General features: G+C 40.3%; 1 protein-coding gene across 3 annotated transcripts in view; it reads left to right on the forward strand.

The window, feature by feature from the left end:
* The window catches only part of CTNNA3 (catenin alpha 3), a 1,396,025-nt gene that overhangs the window by 226,614 nt on the left and 1,163,270 nt on the right, over positions 1-6,141 (forward strand). The gene's annotated exons all lie outside the window — the stretch shown is intronic.

Consider the following 6,141-nt stretch of genomic DNA (forward strand, 5'->3'; position numbering starts at 1 on the left):
TTCTTTCCTACTTAAATCTTAAAATTCACCAGTGATGCTCTCTGGGGCTGATGTTTTGTCTGTGGGTAGATTTTCAAGAGGTCATGTCATCCAGTTCAGTCATTACCATTTATACACGTGGAAACGAGGCTAGGAGAGTTGAAATGGGGCTGCTGGATTGCAGGGCTGGTGAATTTATGTCCCAGGCTGCAGTCCAGGTCTTCCTGTTCCTAACTCAGTCCTTTTTTTGTTTTGAAACAATTGCTCCTGAGCTGAATTGAGTAATTACGTGGCTAAAGCAACAGATAGAGGACATTGCATTTTGGGCCATATTTGTGATATTTCAGAAGGACCACGGAGCTGGGAGCTGAGTAGCATTGCAATCTGAGAATGAAAGAGGAAGGATTTGGACAAGGGATTTGGCAGTGTAAACCAAAAGAAAATACGTTCCTCTTGTCTGAACTAAAAATTATGGAGAGAAATATCAGTTGAACACTTTCTTTTATCATTTAAGTCTTGGTAATTTTCTTAGTTTATGACTCTTTGGCTTTTATCCAGTGACTGAGAAAGAGATTTTTTTAAAAAACTGAGAACAGTTTTGTTTTTTCCCCTCTTTAAAGTACTAAACTAAAAACGAGTGCTTCCAAATTGCTTGGCTTACTTACTGTGAGAGGACATTTAGAATTGTTTTTATCAGGAGAATAGTCTTCTAGATTATCCTCTTACCGGTTTGAAGAAGGGGGGATTTTGGGTTGGGTAGACTATTTGCTTACTCAAAAAAGGCCTTAACACGAGGGGAAAAGTCTGCTCACTTGATGTTTTTATACTTTTTCTTGATGTTGCCTTTGAAATCTGCTTCTAGCAAATACAAGAGGAAATAAATAATGATCAGACTATTTTGGAAGGTTGATGAGTTCTACAAGCTAATAATGACTTATATTTAGCTAAGTATATACAACACAAATAAAAGCCTGCTATTTCTACATTGGGGAATCATTCTCTTATTCTCGTCTTGAATTGAAGATTGTTAGAAAATAGAACTCCTGGGATTCAAGCCTCTTTATACAGAGAATATCACGTGTGGGTTGGTAGCCTGGACTATAACCACTGTTATAGTCCAATTGTAATTTCAGTTATTCCTGCTGAGGCTATTTTATCATAAATATTTAAAAATATATCAGAGTTTGGAAGAAAGATAGATGCAAACCAGATCATTTTATTTTTAATCTATTTCAACGAAAGTAAATGAGAGAGGCTTGAGCTGTTGATTTAGATACTTTTAGAACTTCTATTTGAGAGGAGGCACTAAAGTTTTAATTAGTAATTTAATAAGTACTTGAAAAACACAAAGCAAAAGTCTAATCCATAGAGTTAATGCGTGATTACCATATCCCAATAAAGACAAAAACAAATATTATAATGAGGTTTGGGAAGGAGTATATTATTTGCGATTTGCAGGAGTAAAGGAAGTGTCGCCAGTTATTCAGTTTTGACTGAAACTGCTTTGGTAATTAATATCTTTCCCTAGATATCTGTCCACTTATTTTCCTATATTACAGTGTTAATATTTCTCTTTACAACTGCAATTAGTATAGTTGTGGTCTGGGAAAAACACCTATTAAATTATGTCCTTAATTAATTTGTATGTCTATAATTCTTTTATGAGGCCCATTTAAAAATGATTTGTTCATTTCATATTTTCAAATCATTAATGCATCGATTTTCAACCTTTTTCATCTCATGGCACCCATAAACTAATTACTAAAATTCTGCGCCAAACCAAAAAAACCTTTTTTGCTGATCTGACACACACACACAAAAAGGCATAACTTTGATTCATTCACACTGGATGGCTATTGTTGTGTTGGCTGTTATCATTGTTTTTTTTGACAATCTAATGGAAAAGAGGTCAGTGCCCCTGACTAGGTGGTTAGGTATTGCATGTTTTAAAAATTCCTGTGGCACACTGGTTGAAAATCACTGAATTAATAGTATATAAACGATTCCCCTTTTATTGTTTACTAGAGGCCCGGTGCACAGATTCATGCATTGGTGGGGTCCCTCGGCCTGGCCTGCGCCTTCTTGCAATCTGGGACCCCTCGGGGGATGTTGGACTGCTGATTTTGGCCTGATCCCTGCAGGCCTGGCCGAGGGACCCCACCGGTGCACATGCACTGGGCCTCTAGTACGCAAATAAGATCTGTGATTAATCTCCTCCCGCCCTCCCCGCTTCTCTCTGAGATTCATCAGTCTGTTCCATGTTTCCATGCCTGTGTGTTGAATGTCTGCCCCCTGGTGGTCAGTGCGCATCATAGCTACCGGTCGAACAGTTGCTTAGGCTTTTATATAGATAGATGAGTTAGCAGAAAAAGATTTTAAATAGTAGAAGCACCCCAGAATATAAAGGCAAAACTATGGAATTAGGTAAGAGTGTTTAATTCACCATATTAACCAAGGGTGCCAGTTGTTAATTTCTGAATTTTATTTCTGTGCTCTGGTTATCAGTCAGAAGGTATTTGTTAGCTATATAAATGCTATGTGTGAATTTTAATGGTAATCAATTTTGGATTCTTACTTGGATATAATACAATTAGTTATTGGCTCCTCTTTTCCCTTTAGCCCTTGTTCTCAAAATTATAGACTAAATGCTGGGGAGCCTGGGGAGGTGAAGAGGGAGCTTTGACAGGACATGTTTTCTGTTGGAGCAGGGAGATGAAAGGTGTGGACACAGAGCCCAGTCTCCTTGAATTGCACCAGCAGAACTAGAGACAATGAATGGAGGTTTCTGTGATCATCACCACTTTCCTGCAAGTGTAGCTAGCCCCCAGGATTCAGAGTGATCCTTATCTCTACTGAAGTCTGGAGAGGTCAGCTGTCCACGGGTGGTGCCACACGCAGCTGGGGAAGGATGGACTTGATTCTCTCAGACCCCCAACTCATTGCAGGTTTTGCCCTGCTCATTTCATTCATTTAGGAAGAATGAGGCCCTCCACCTAATAGGGTTGGATATTTTGGATCCTACTGGTTTTGTTTACTTTATATAAAAGCAATATCCTGTCTAATAGAGAATATGCTAATTGACCCTCAGACTGTCACAAAGATGGCGGTGCCCACAGCCAATAAGGAGAGAATATGCTAAATGACTGCCCCGCCCTCAAAGATGGTGGTGCCCACAGCCACAATATGGCGGCGCCCAGTCCCCTCAGCCCCGCTGGGGTGGCAGGCATGTGGCAAGGCAGGGCCCGCCAGCCTCAGGAGTCTACCAGTCCCCTCAGCCCCCCAGTCACCTAGGGCCGCCTGAGGCTCAGGTAACAAGGGCCGGCCAAGGCTTGCACTGCTGGCAGTGACAGCAGCAGAGGTGTGATGGGGCATCGCCTTCCCCTGGTCACCGGGTCGCCTCACGCCCCTGAGGGCTCCTGGACTGTGAGAGGGGGCAGGCCAGGCTGAGAGACCCCCTTCCAGTACATGAATTTTCATGCACCGGGCCTCTAGTATGTATATATGAGAAAAATACCTATAACTGTGGAAGTTGAGAGGAAAAAGAATCCCTTGATAGTGCAGTGGGATCTCTCAGCAGTCATGTGGGTTTTTTGATTTTTTTACCAAGTGAAGGCGCCAAAACTTTATGAATAAGGCCGGGATGCTCTCTGATAGTATCAAACAACATATTTCATCACAACCTTGCACTTTTAAGTACTTCCTGCCTCTGGCATATTATTGCCTCTAGGAATATTCTGGAATATAAAAACTTAATTGGGGCTTGAACTCAGAGTGGATTTCCAGGGTAGTTGTGTATGGAGAAGGTCTCACCTTTGGGGGTGGAGACTCCTGCAGGAACAGTCTAGTTATAGTGTGTGTCTAATTACTCCCGTTTTATTCAGACTTTTACTAGAAGTAAGATTAGTGGATCTTGTAGCCGTCCTTCAAAAGATGCCCAGTGCTTACAGAGAGTCAAGTAGAATAGGCCTGGCCGAGACCGTTAGTGACACACAATAACTCCCTAAAGCTCGCGAAGGGAAACCACCTGCTTTCTGTCATGAAACAATAAGAAAGGAATACTTTATTCAGTGGGCAGTCTCTTGATAACTGAGAAAAAAAAAATGCAGTTTCTTCCTATACACTGAGAATTTTCAGCCTGATCTATTATGGGTGTGCTGTTTAGCTAGTGAAAATGCATCTTTGTTTTAAGATTTTCTTAGAACTTTCTATTATTTACAACTTTCTACTATTACAAAGTCACCTTACGTCCAGCTTTAGTTATATATATATATTCCCTACATACAGTTCATGGGGGAGGTGTTTACCAAGAGTTACCTTTGGGAGTCAGGGACTACTTTTCCTAAATGAACTTGTACACCTTTCTTACACTTAAAAGTGATCTTTTAAAAAAATATATTTTTATTGATTTCAAAGAGGAAGGGAGAGATAGAAACATTAATGATGAGAGAGAATCATTGATCGGCTGCCTCATGCACGTCACCTACTGGGGATCGAGCCCACAACCTGGGCATGTGCCCTTGACCGGAATTGAACCTAAGAACCTTCAGTCTGCAGCCCTATCCATTGAGACAAACCTGCTAGGGCTAGAAGTGATTTTTAAGGCGATGTGGTCAGTGGACCAGCCCCGTGGACATCACCTGGAAGCTTGTCAGAAATGCAGCTTCTCTGTCTTCATCACAGACTTGCTGAATCAGAAGCTGGAGATAAAGCTCAGCAGTCTGCACCGGGACCAGGCCTCACGGGAATGTGGTCCACGCTGGAGTGTGAGACTCTCTCTTGTGGGGGAGGGTTCTTGCTCCCTCCTGCCTGCCAACACTGACGTTCTCCTCAGGAGTTTTGCTGCTGTAACCTGGGACCTGCAAACTTGCATTCTTCATTAGTTAAAAAGTGTATGTGATCAACATTCTCTTGCCTAACGTACATGTGTGTCCATAACAATTTCCCAGTATTGAGAGCGTTTGGAATGATAAAATACAGAAATTTGCATTAGGTTAGGAATGTTGCTATGAGAAAACATGATAAGAGAGCCCTATAATGTGTTAGATTACAGTGATTTTGTTTTCCCAGGAGTAATTCACATTTTATCCTGTGCCTTATGAGGAAGTTTAACTCTGGCCACAATTTCTTTGAACTGATTATACCACACAGGTGCTTTTTGATCCTGAAAAAAAAATGCAGAAAAATTGGAATAATTGTTAGAATGAGAACTACAAAAAACTTCCTGGAGAGAAAAGTTTATTTGGATAAATGGATCAATATTTCAGGTGTTCAGGTGAGGGATATCAGGGAAGAAGAGGAGACAAATGATGCAATTTGGTGAAAATGCTTTTTTATGGTAAAAATGACAGCAGTGCTTTAATACCCCAATTATAAAACAAAAAGCCCTGTTAGGTATTATAGTTGTTTTCTTCTATTTATTGCCTCCATAATGGCAATTTCCTTTTGCACCGATTAGATTACAGGGAATTTATCATTAGAGCAGGATTCTTTTCAATTTCCAAATGCTACTTTTCACTTTGTAAAAGGAGTTTTCTTCTTTGAAAACATTTTTCACTTCCCTAAATTCCAGCCAGTAAGCCAGATGAATTGCCAGAAGAAATGCTTGCTTTCTTTTTTCGTCTTTGCCCTCTCCAAAACGAAATATTTAGTGCTCGCTCTTAAATCAATTTTGAAATATGTATTATTGTTTCAAGTAGCTTGAAAATACAGGATTTTATTACTTATAATAAATTTAAATTTCCCAGTATGCTTCCTTTCCTTTCAACACCTCCTGTATCTGGAAAAAGCAAGTTTTAGACAACAATTGTCATTTAAGGGAACAAACAAGTACTTAAACAAATTTCCAAAGAAGGTCCACCACTCTTCCAGGTTATCACTTTCTGGGCACATTCTTAGTGAGATAAGACAAAATATTGCAAGTAACTCAGATTTTAAGTAACTCAGATAACGTAGAGTCACTGCAAGTTGCTGTTGCCATCACAGAAGTTTCTGTGTGGTTTTGTGTGGCCCTGACAGCTCCATGAAATAACAAAGGCTCGGCAGGCTTCATGGGAAACAATAAAACCAGTATAGCCTATGGGTGGAAAATTAAATTAAATTCCTCTTATGTTCTCTTTGGTGGCTGCTCATGTGCTGGTTAGGAATCCTTTGGCATTTCTTTTT

The sequence above is a fragment of the Cnephaeus nilssonii genome (genome assembly GCF_951640355.1).
Source record: "Cnephaeus nilssonii genome assembly, chromosome: 16".
NCBI lineage: Eukaryota > Metazoa > Chordata > Mammalia > Chiroptera > Vespertilionidae > Cnephaeus > Cnephaeus nilssonii.